This window comes from Bactrocera neohumeralis, unplaced genomic scaffold (genome assembly GCF_024586455.1).
Source record: "Bactrocera neohumeralis isolate Rockhampton unplaced genomic scaffold, APGP_CSIRO_Bneo_wtdbg2-racon-allhic-juicebox.fasta_v2 cluster09, whole genome shotgun sequence".
NCBI lineage: Eukaryota > Metazoa > Arthropoda > Insecta > Diptera > Tephritidae > Bactrocera > Bactrocera neohumeralis.
The window spans coordinates 34,978,580-34,989,457 of NW_026089622.1; positions in this window are offsets into that span (position 1 = coordinate 34,978,580).

Sequence of the window (10,878 nt, forward strand, 5' to 3'; positions counted from 1 at the left end):
GACTTCTTCAACCTGCTTTTGGACAAAATAGTTCGAGCTGCAGAACTTAGTAGAGAAGGTACCATCTTTTATAAGAGTGTACAGCTGCTGGCGTGTGCTGATGATATTGATATCATCGGCCTTAACACCCGCGCCGTTAGTTCTGCTTTCTCCAGACTAGACAAGGAAGCAAAACAAATGGGTCTGGCAGTGAACGAGGGCAAGACGAAATATCTCCTGTCATCAAACAAACAGTCGTCGCACTCGCGACTTGGCACTCACGTCACTGTTGACAGTCATAACTTTGAAGTTGTAGATAATTTCGTCTATTTAGGAACCAGTATTAACACCACCAACAATGTCAGCCTGGAAATCCAACGCAGGATTGCTCTTGCCAACAGGTGCTACTTCGGACTGAGTAGGCAATTGAAAAGTAAAGTCCTCTCTCGACGAACAAAAGCTAAACTCTATAAGTCGCTCATAATTCCCGTCCTGCTATATGGTGCAGAGGCTTGGACGATGTCAACAACTGATGAGTCAACGTTGCGAGTTTTCGAGAGAAAAGTTCTGCGAAAGATTTATGGTCCTTTGCGCGTTAGCCACGGCGAATATCGCATTCGATGGTACGATGAGCTGTACGAGATGTACGACGACATTGACATAGTTCAGCGAATTAAAAGACAGCGGCTACGCTGGCTAGGTCATGTTGTCCGAATGGACGAAAACACTCCAGCTCTGAAAGTATTCGACGCTGTACCCGCCGGGGGAAGCAGAGGAAGAGGAAGACCTCCACTCCGTTGGAAGGACCAAGTGGAGAAGGACCTGGCTACGCTTGGAATATCCAATTGGCGCCGCGTAGGCGCCACGTAGCGAAAAGGAGAAACGACTGGCGCGCTGTTGTTAACTCGGCTATAATCGCGTAAGCGGTGTCTACGCCAATTAAGAAGAAGAAGAAGATAGTCTGTTGCCTCTCGCATTCTTTTAGTGGCATTTTCATCTCCTCCAATGGTGGGGACTAGGGTGGGTCAATTCCGGACTTTTTTCGATTCGGGATTTCTAATAGTGCGGAAAAGTTGCCTTAGTACTTCCTGATTGCAATGCAACTTTTTGTTTTGAGATCGGATTGCATCACCCCAACTCCGGCCTTGAAATTTCGGAAATTCGCCTAAAATCGTGAAATTGTCTACCTAGCGCCTGAAATACGCATCTCATGGCAAATTGTATAAAAAAAATGTATATGTGATCATGGCCGTTGGACGAACCGTTCCCGAGATACGAGCGAAAAGGCGGCGCGCCACAGCGCAAGGCGAAAATTGTTGCAGCTCTCAGCTAACCTGTATTGGTCACCCAGAACCCACCGCGTGGAGGTGGCTGCTCTTCGGGTTCCTCCCAAGCCCAACCCAACCAACCAACCATATGTCAGGCTTGTTTTAGTCTGAATCTGTGTCAAATTTATTGATAAAATCAGATTTTGTACTAAACTTTGGCACTTGTTGCCTATATTGCAGTCTAGAGCGTATAAAACGATCACGAGATTGGGGGCCAATGACTTTAGAAGATGCCTCTAACACCAGTTTGACGGTTCTCTCGACTGCTACGGTGTGAGAAGGGAATTCACTAAATTTCCATACCTCTGCAGCCCTTTCATGAGTTCTTCGTTAGAAACTGAACAAAGAACTGGTGGAACAATCAAGGTAATAGTCTTCCAATTAATCATATCGTAATAATTATTAGCTTTTAAATTCAGCTTTGGCACTTTATTACATCTAACCCTTCCATTTACAGTGTCAGACTCTGCTTCTCTGGCTGCCAGAAGACGATCACGGGCCAACTTTCTGACTTCTATCCGTTCGTCAGTCATCATACTAAGGAGAATGTTTTCTGGAAGAGCAAAGAAAGCATTCTGTTGAATGGGTGAATCGACAACCTTGCGCAGTTTAGCAGGTAAGTATCTCGACTTTTGAATTGCGGCATAGAGATGGCGCGAGCCATCTTTGATTGAACTGTTGAATCTTATTGAGAACCGCAAAGGTGAGTAAACTGTAAATATGTACTTGACGAAAATCTTTATTTGCTTTGTTGGTTTTTCAGTAGAAATGTATAATCTCAGAATTCTATTTGCACAGGTGAGCCAGCGAGACTTGCACATGTTACCTGGATGCATCGACGCTAAATCTGAGGAACATTGACCGGAAATAACAGCTTCTGATATTTTATAGAGCTAAGCTTGGTCTGTGCTAAGTTGGGTCGGATTAATAACCTCAGAAGATAATTGGCAGGATGGAAAACTTTCAAATTTGACAACAGGCAACTTCTCACAATCAGGGAGCAGTTTACCTATGTCGCCAGAGAATGTATTTGGACTCTTTGAGAGACCATGTATGTATGTGTTCGAAGAGAACGAAGTGGAAGTTCGTTGAAATGTAGAAGACAAACAACCCACTATAATGGCCTACCTATTCTTTCTTCTAGTTTCCGAATGATTCCACCTTTCCAACCTGTGTTCGGGTGGGTGCCATCAGCACCGACAACTTCTAGATGTTCCACAACAACTGAATTGACTTGTAAATGTTGCCATATAGCTTGCGTCTCATCCTCAGCTGACCCGGAAAGAGAGGTGACGTGGCCAAAGTAATGACAACCAGGTTCCGCTATAAGAGAAATATGTTCCTCTTTGACAGTGTCGCGGTAGTAATTTTCACCTTCGCTGACTTGTGTAAGTGTATTATCTTTGCGGCCGTCAAAATAAAGCCCATATACAGAGTCAATACTTTCGGTGTTTTGGAGCTTAACTCCAACACTTTTTTTTTGCCCGAATAATCTTGCATTTGTCAGTGATAAAGCTTGCCTGATCCTCTGTTATCAAACCTGCTTTTTTGGCATCCAGAAAAACAGATGAAACAATCAAGGCCGCTGCTCTATCACTTACTCCAAATCCTTGGGCTGCTAAAGCAGTGTGTTCTAATAATAGTGTGTTTTGTTTGGTTTTAGAGGATGGAAGAGAAAATTCATCATCAGCATCCATGTGCGACGCACCTACATTGTTGTCGTCTGTATGAGAGTCTGGCTGATCTAAATGGTCACGTGTTCTAGCTGATACTTTTCTGGTAAGTGTTGATGTTGAATGACGTTTTGAAAGCTTTTCTTTACGTTCATTTTTCTTCGTAATCTTTTTTGTTTCAGGTAGATCAACACTTTCAATGCGACCAATTCTTCTGGTTCTCTGGTCCAAGAGAAATGGTTGTTCATTGAAAGGAACTTTCCTTTCCTTTGGACAAGTGCAAGAAGAAAAATAAATGCATTTACAAGCAGCGTTGTCAAATAATTTTCCGGCAGAAGAGAAAAGTCGTCTCTTTTAGAGCTCAAACCTATTGGGTTCCTTAAAAACATTTGTTTAACAGTCAGAAATTTCTTATGGTATGTGGTGAGCATTTGTACAACTCTGGTGTGTGAAGCTATCGGAATAGATGACTTTTTGAAAGTATTTTCCACGTTTTTTGGAACTATTTCTGTAAGCTCTTTACTCATGGGTTCATAGTTGTCGCCTCGGAGTCGCCCTATACGAAATCTTTCAAACTGATAACACAAAAGAGCATCCTGGTAAGTAGGTAACTGAGACTCAGAGAGATTGTACGGATATAAGCCAACCACAGGACATTTCTGTCTAAATTTAAATTTAGATACAGACATTTTGAGTTCTGTGTTCTGTTGAGAGAATATAAGTGATAGCACTCGGCGAAATCAACGACAAGAGTGAAGGAACTCGATGAAAAATTATTTACGTGGAGACCAGTCCGAACGTGTCCTTTGGCGTAGGTGAATGAATGTGAGTGATAGCACTCGGCAAAATCGACGTCAAGAAGTGTGGCCGCAAGCCGATTTTCACCTTGCGCTGTGGCGCGCCGCATTTTCGCTCGTATATCGGTTCGTCCTACGGCCATGATCACATACACCATTTCGGTAGCAAATGACGTGACAAATAACTTCTGTTTTATACATTTTGCCATGAGATGCGTATTTCAGGCGCTAGGTAGACAATTTCACGATTTTAGGCGAATTTCCGAAATTTCAAGGCCGGAGTTGGGGTTGAAGATGCAATCCGATCTCAAAACAAAAAGTTGCATTGGAATCAGGAAGTACTAAGGCAACTTTTCCGCACTATCCCGAATCGAAAAAAGTCCGGAATCGACCCACCCTAGTGGGTACTTGCGATGGTTTCCCTATCAAAACTCTTCTCGCTTGATTTGCCAATTTTTCCGGCTTGGCATGTCATATCACTATGCTACTTACTAATTCGCGCATAACTTGATTAATATGCCTTTGGCCGTCCATCATCATTTCTAATTCTTTGCTGCAAAAGATGCTAACCGTTTCATCTTTTTCAAACTCCTCAGGTTTGCCCCCTTTGCTTTCTTGGGCAGCAATATCTCCTCGCTTATTTGGTCCAGCAGCGGCGGACTCCTCATTTTAACCATTGGGTGGCGTTTTCATTATTTTGGAGTTCTTTCGGAAAGGATTCTCCGGTGTTAGCCCAATACTATTTTCAGAGGCCATATCCTCTGCGAAAGAATAGTTTGGGAACACCCTTTGGTATATATGCTCTGTCCCAAACTTTACTACTTAAATAAAATTTAAAAAAAAAAAACTAAAAACGAAAAAGATGGTTGGCAACGCCAAAACCAAAAGAAAAAACAGCTGGTTTGTGTTTTCGATGGTTGGCAATTTGCAAACCAAAAGGAAAACGAAAACACGAGGAGGGGAACAGCTGATCGATCGACACAAAAAACGGCAGAACAAAAAATTATTAAATGCACGTTATTGGAAGGGGAAAAGGCTATACTTGCCAAATTTTGCCCAAAAAAAGGAAAGGTAAGTATAAACGAAATTTATGTTATTAAAGAATAAATATGTACTTATCTTTTCCTCCAGATTTGGTATCCACACATGTGGTTCACTATCTGGGATGTTTTACTCGAACAACCACTATTTTTCACAACAAAAAAACTGGATAAATACAAAGTTTTAGGATCGCAAAAAAAAACACGTTTGCCTCACACGGTATGTTGTTGGGAGGATGGCTTGCTTGTGAGGGGGTGGAAAATGCCTTCCGCATCATCGGTGCTATCGTCACAGCAGCGGTATGTGCTACTTGCAGGTCACTAAAAACTCCCCCTCCTCACCCAGGGACCGCATTTGCATTACTTCAGAGTGGCGTTCCATTTTTCTCATTGAGAGATTTACATCTACAAACCGGCGTCCTTCTGCTTTTTGATGCGTAGCAAGAGTGATGCGTATTTATTGCCGCTTATAACTAATATTGCATCGCTTGATACTGTTCGGTAGGCTGATGCAACTCTGAGAGCTGCGGTGCGGTACACTCTGGCCACTACCTTACGCCGGTTTTCCTTTTTAAGCGCGTCTGCCCAGGTTTTGGCTCCGTATAATAGGACGCTGATTGTCATCGACATTAGGAGCTTTTTCTTTTTTTTTTGGCTTGGGCCTCCTATGTTAGCCATTAATCGGCTCAGTTGAGAAGTGATCTTCGCTGCCTTATCTGCGGCGTGCTGGATTTGTACCCAGAAGGTTAGTCTGGGGTCCAGTCTTACGCCTAGGTAGTTTGCTGCTTTTTGGGTCCTAAGGATATCCGTAGTCGTGTGCATGCTTATCTCGAGGGGTATGTGCTTGTTTGTTAGCAGTAGTAGCTCTGTTTTCTCCGTAGCGAGCTGGAGGCTGTGTGAGTCGAGCCATGCTTGCGTCCGTATCTGGTTCAGCTTCTTCTGTGTCCCTTGCTGTGATTACTGCTGCAATGTCGCCCGCATAGCCAATTAAATACGATTCATCTGGCATTTCTAGTTTTAGAATTTGACGTGACTGCTATCTGTCGTGATCCCTCTTTAGTTTCGTACAGCAGTTTCCTGTTACTGAGGTAGCTCCGTACCACAGCCCTGAGGTAGTCGGGTATCTTGAAGTTTTTCTCGAGGGCGTTGATCATATTTACCCATTTAGAGCTGTTGAAGGCGTTTCGGACATCTAGAGTCGCCAGCAACACTATTCTTTTGTATTTGTGCCATCAACGCTGTGCAGCTTTTACGCTTTCTATGACATATTTTATATCTCCTATGGTTGATCTGCCGGGTCTAAAGCCATGTTGCCTAGGGCACAGTCCTCCAGCTTCGTTGATAGCCGCTTCGAATCTGGGTTTAAATAGGTTTTCGTACAGCTTTCCCGCAGTGTCAAGCATGCATAATGGATGGTATGCTAATGGCGAATTGGGGTCTCCTCCTTCCCGTTGTTTTTTCCAGGGTTCAGCGAATACAGCCTTGGACATTGATTTTTGACAGGCTTTGGTTATATTAAGCATTGTGTGCTCGACTGTTTTTCTTGCTATAAGGGAGGAGATGATATATGAGTTCTGGTTGTCTATTGCGGAGATTAATTTCGAAGTGTCTAGTTTCGAAGCATTCCACTTTCGTGTTTCAGTATTTTTTATGTGCTTCCAGTGTCTATCATGAAAGAGATGTAGTGATGATCGCTGCCAGTGTAATCCTCCACGACTTTCCAATTATTTATTGAGCCTGCCATACGTTCTGTTGATAGGGTAATGCCTGGTGTAGTTTCCTAGCCGCGCGGCCATTTCTAGAATGCGCTTACCTCTCGAGCCCGTGTTGGGCATACCGCACTCTACTGCTCTGGAATTTAGGTCTCCGGCGATTATCAATTAACCTTCTATAGACCTGGCTTGTCCTCTTGTTTCTTGGAATTCCTGTATACTATCGCTTGGCGTCAAGTTACAGCTTATTACTGTAAAAATGTCGCATTTGGCCCAGACGCAGCCTTTGCCGTTCCCATTGTTTACAGTGGTGACGTTACTTCCTAGTGGTTCCATATGCCAGTTGGCTTGTAGAATATTAATTTGCTTCGGTAGTTCCTATATACCATACATTTTGCGGAGCCCGGGATATGATCGGTTTTTTCGTGTTTAGCCTCTTCGCAAAGGCAGCATGAAGGAGGCTTTGTGCACTTTGTGACCTGGTTGGCTGCATTTCATGCAGACACCTTGTCCTCTTCTATCGGGCCCTTTGCAGTCCCAGGTTAAGTGCTCTGGCCCGAAGCAGCGGAAGCACCTTTTGGGGGTTTCTTTCAGCCGCAGCCTGCAATTAACCCAGCCAATTTCGATGCGTTCCTGCCGCATCAGTGTATCAGTTCTCTATTGGTCCAGCGTTATATATGCCCCTACCTACTTTTTTTTGTTTTAGGAGCTGTTATATTAATCGATAAGTCTTCAGAGGGGCCCTGTAGCGCTTCTTTGACAGCTCCTGCTACTTCCTGTTTTGTTGTGAGCGAGTCGAGGTCTCTGATTTCTATGGTAGCCTTAGTTTTAAGGTCAGCCACAGTTGCAGTTTTTTTAAGAGTGAACTTAAGGGCTTCACAGAAGCTGGGCTTTGTAGACTGTCTTTTCTTCAGCTCTAATAATAGGGCCCCTTATCACGGCCTTTGTTTGTCGTTTAAGCCTATAATTTGGTTTCTTGACTTGGTTCCTTCGTTTGCGTGGGTTTTCCTGGCTTTTTAGGCAAAACTATTTGCCACTGGCCGTCATTTTCGTGTCGTAGTCGCACTGTTTCTCCCGGCTCTACAGGGCTTGTCGCTCGCCGCTTCGAGATTGCTGACTCGGGCGTCATGATGCGGCTGCTTAGATGTGCTCGCCTTTTTTCGCTTTCTGCAGTGAGCCAGCTTCTGCTGTAGCTCTTTATGACGTCGAAGAGTTCGTCTAGCTGTGCCGTTCCGTTCTTGACGTTCATGCTGCCGTTCTTTTGTTTTGCCATCGCCAACTTTATTTTTTGCACTATACCCTTGCATTGTTCTAGGGATTCCTCTTCTGCTCGTCTCATTTCGGCGAGTTCTGAGTTCCTTCATAAATGCGGCTGAGGTGCTCTTCCCTTCTCCTTGTTTTGCCGGTGCTGTTTGTGTGACCGGAGTCTCCCTTTATGCTGTCTTTTCTCCAGTTTTGTCTGGCTGTTTTGGAATGGCGATGAGTATGGGGGATCTAAGTACCCTACTGCTTCTACGGAAGACTGTGCTTTTATGTTTCTATTTTATTCGCTAGCTGTTATTGGTTCGGGTAAGTTTCATTTTGTATGTTAACATCTATTTTATCAATTTTTTCGTCACAGCTCAGTGTATTTACTTTGTTTGCTACTTTCGAATATCATCGGTTTAGGGTTATGGCACAAATAACTGACTATAGTGAATGTCATTAAAATTGTGGCAATAGTTATGGGTATAGCGTTACGTTATTTCTAATTGAACTTTAAAGTGAAGTAGCATCGAAAGTTTTGCCCTTGAAATGTACTTTATTTTCGCTGGTTTAAATTAAAGACCTTGGCTTTGCGTATTCATTTTTAAGAAATAATCTCTGGTTTTTTTTATTTTTGTATGAGAAAACACAAACAAATTTTGAAATTACTTATTCAATTTTGCACTGTTTAAAATAATGTGAGAGCTTACGAGTTACAATATTGTGCCTTTTTTTATACATTTACTAATATAATTTCAGATCAAGAAATATCAATGTAAAATACGTTTCTGTTCTCCTATCAGGCATTAGCAATCCAGTCTAGTTCAACACTCCTTCCGATTTAAATTAATTTATGTGATATCCGTTACGAACTATTCCCAAGCCAATAACAAAAAGATGATTTCGAGACTACAATCCCAAGTAATGGTCAAATCACCAGTTAATTACCCAACTGCGCTATCAAAGTTTTCTGTCAAAGTTTATTTTTTTCGCCGAATGCCGAATTCACATCTGTAACAGAAACTTTTGTTTACATGTGGAACGTTCATCCCTTTCTTACGCATTGTGATTATGAGTTGTACGGTGAGTATGTGTAGTATCTACGTAAATTCTTTCAATGTATTGGAGTTTCCATAGTCGTGGTTTGCTGAGATGTTATCCAAAATAAGACTTTTTTTCGAATCGTATATTTATTGAATCTGCTTTTACAACAATAAGTTATAAAATCGTAAATCTATTTAAAAACTAGACACGCTGAAGCTAGTGATTGAGCTGTTTTGGTGATACATTGCTCCTTAGTACGCGGGCATATCTTTTATTTTAAGGCGTGTTTGATCGCAGGAATGTACCAAAGCATTAGCCAAAGGGTTTGGGCAATCTCTGAGTTTAGATATATATTTAATTCTGCTGTCTTCTACTTCCTTCTTTACCATAGAAATACCAAGGTCTTTATGGATATTTTCATTACGCATGTACCATGGTGAACACGTGATTGATCTAAGCATTTTTGATAGGAACCTTTAATTTATATCAATATTAGTTGCACAGGTCGTACCCCACAGTTGAATGTCATACATCCAAATCGGCTTTATGACCGCATTATATAAAAGCACTTTGTTGTCTAGGCTAAGTATGGAGTTTTTATTTAATAACCAATTTAAATTTGCAGCTCTTATCTTAATGCAAGTTATTTTACTAGATATATGTTTTCTCCACGTAAGTTTTCTATCTAGGTGAATACCAAGATAAGTTACTTCATTCGCTTGGGGTACAAAAATTAGGTAATTTTTACTGCCGGACACATTTTTGGTCTTAAGGAAAACGTAACATGCTTACACTTTTGTTCATTCACATTTATACGCCAGTTGGCTAGCCATTCTTCGACCACCCTTAAGTGCTCGGCTAATATTCTTGATGCTTTATGTGGCATTTGTTATGGCTTACTATAGCTGTGTCGTCCGGAAAAGTTGAAGTTAATACATTGTTAGCTGTTGAAATATGTATAGTGTTGGGCCTAAAACAGTACCCTGTGGTACATCAGCCCTTATCTGTCGTTCATTAGATATGAAATCTCCCACTTTTACCATAAATTTTCTATTTCTTAAATAAGACTCCAATGTTTTAAACAATTCTAAAGATAGAATATTTTTAAACTTATATAAAAGGCCCACACCTTATCAAACGCCTGAGCCACGTCTAGAAATATAGCTGAACAGAACTCCCTGTGCTCAAATGCTTTTCTTATTTCGTTTGTAATTCTATTTACTTGCTCTATCGTGCTATGTTTTTCACGAAACCCGAAATGGTGCGTTGGTATTATACTATTTTCGTGGAGGAAAGCAGACATCTCTGGTAGTAACGCTTTTTCGAATATTTTAGAAAGACAGGGTAGAAGACTGATTGGTCTGTATGAAGACGGCTGTGTTAAGTCTTTTCTAGATTTATCTATCAAGATAATCTGTGACTTTTTCCATGAATTAGGATAGTATCCGAGATTAAGAATTTCACTGAAGAGCAAAGAGAGCACTTCTACGGCAATATTTGGTAACTCAATTAGTATTTTGGGGATAATATTATAATGTCCTGGTGACTTGTTTGGGTTAAATTCTTTTATTATTCTAGTAACTTCAGAAGTAGAAGTCCTAATAGACACAAGCGTCTCGTTTCCGGTATTGGGCAAGGTTGGCAACTTAAAGTTGTTCTTTGGGAAATTGGGTTGAAATACCTTTCCTAGGTGATTTGCAAGGCAATTTGCCTTATCCCAATTACCATTCATCTGTCTTAGAGGCATGTTGGAATCTACTGGTGGCTTGAAAGACGTTTGAGCTTTCCAAAGCGAATTTTGCTTGCTAGATTTTGGACACAGTTTCTTTATATAACTTTCAGTGCTGTGTTCTTCCTCACGTTTAAGCACTTTTCTTAACTTTCGTACAGCAGATTTCAGTTTAAGCAGAATTGAAGGATAGCGATTTAACTGCCATTCACGCGTAGCTCGCCTTTTTTTAATTTACAAGTTTCTCTATTTCATTATTGGTGATCTTTCTAAATCCAACTGGTTTATTGTTTCCTTTTGGTGTTACGAATACAGCTGCATTAGTTATTAC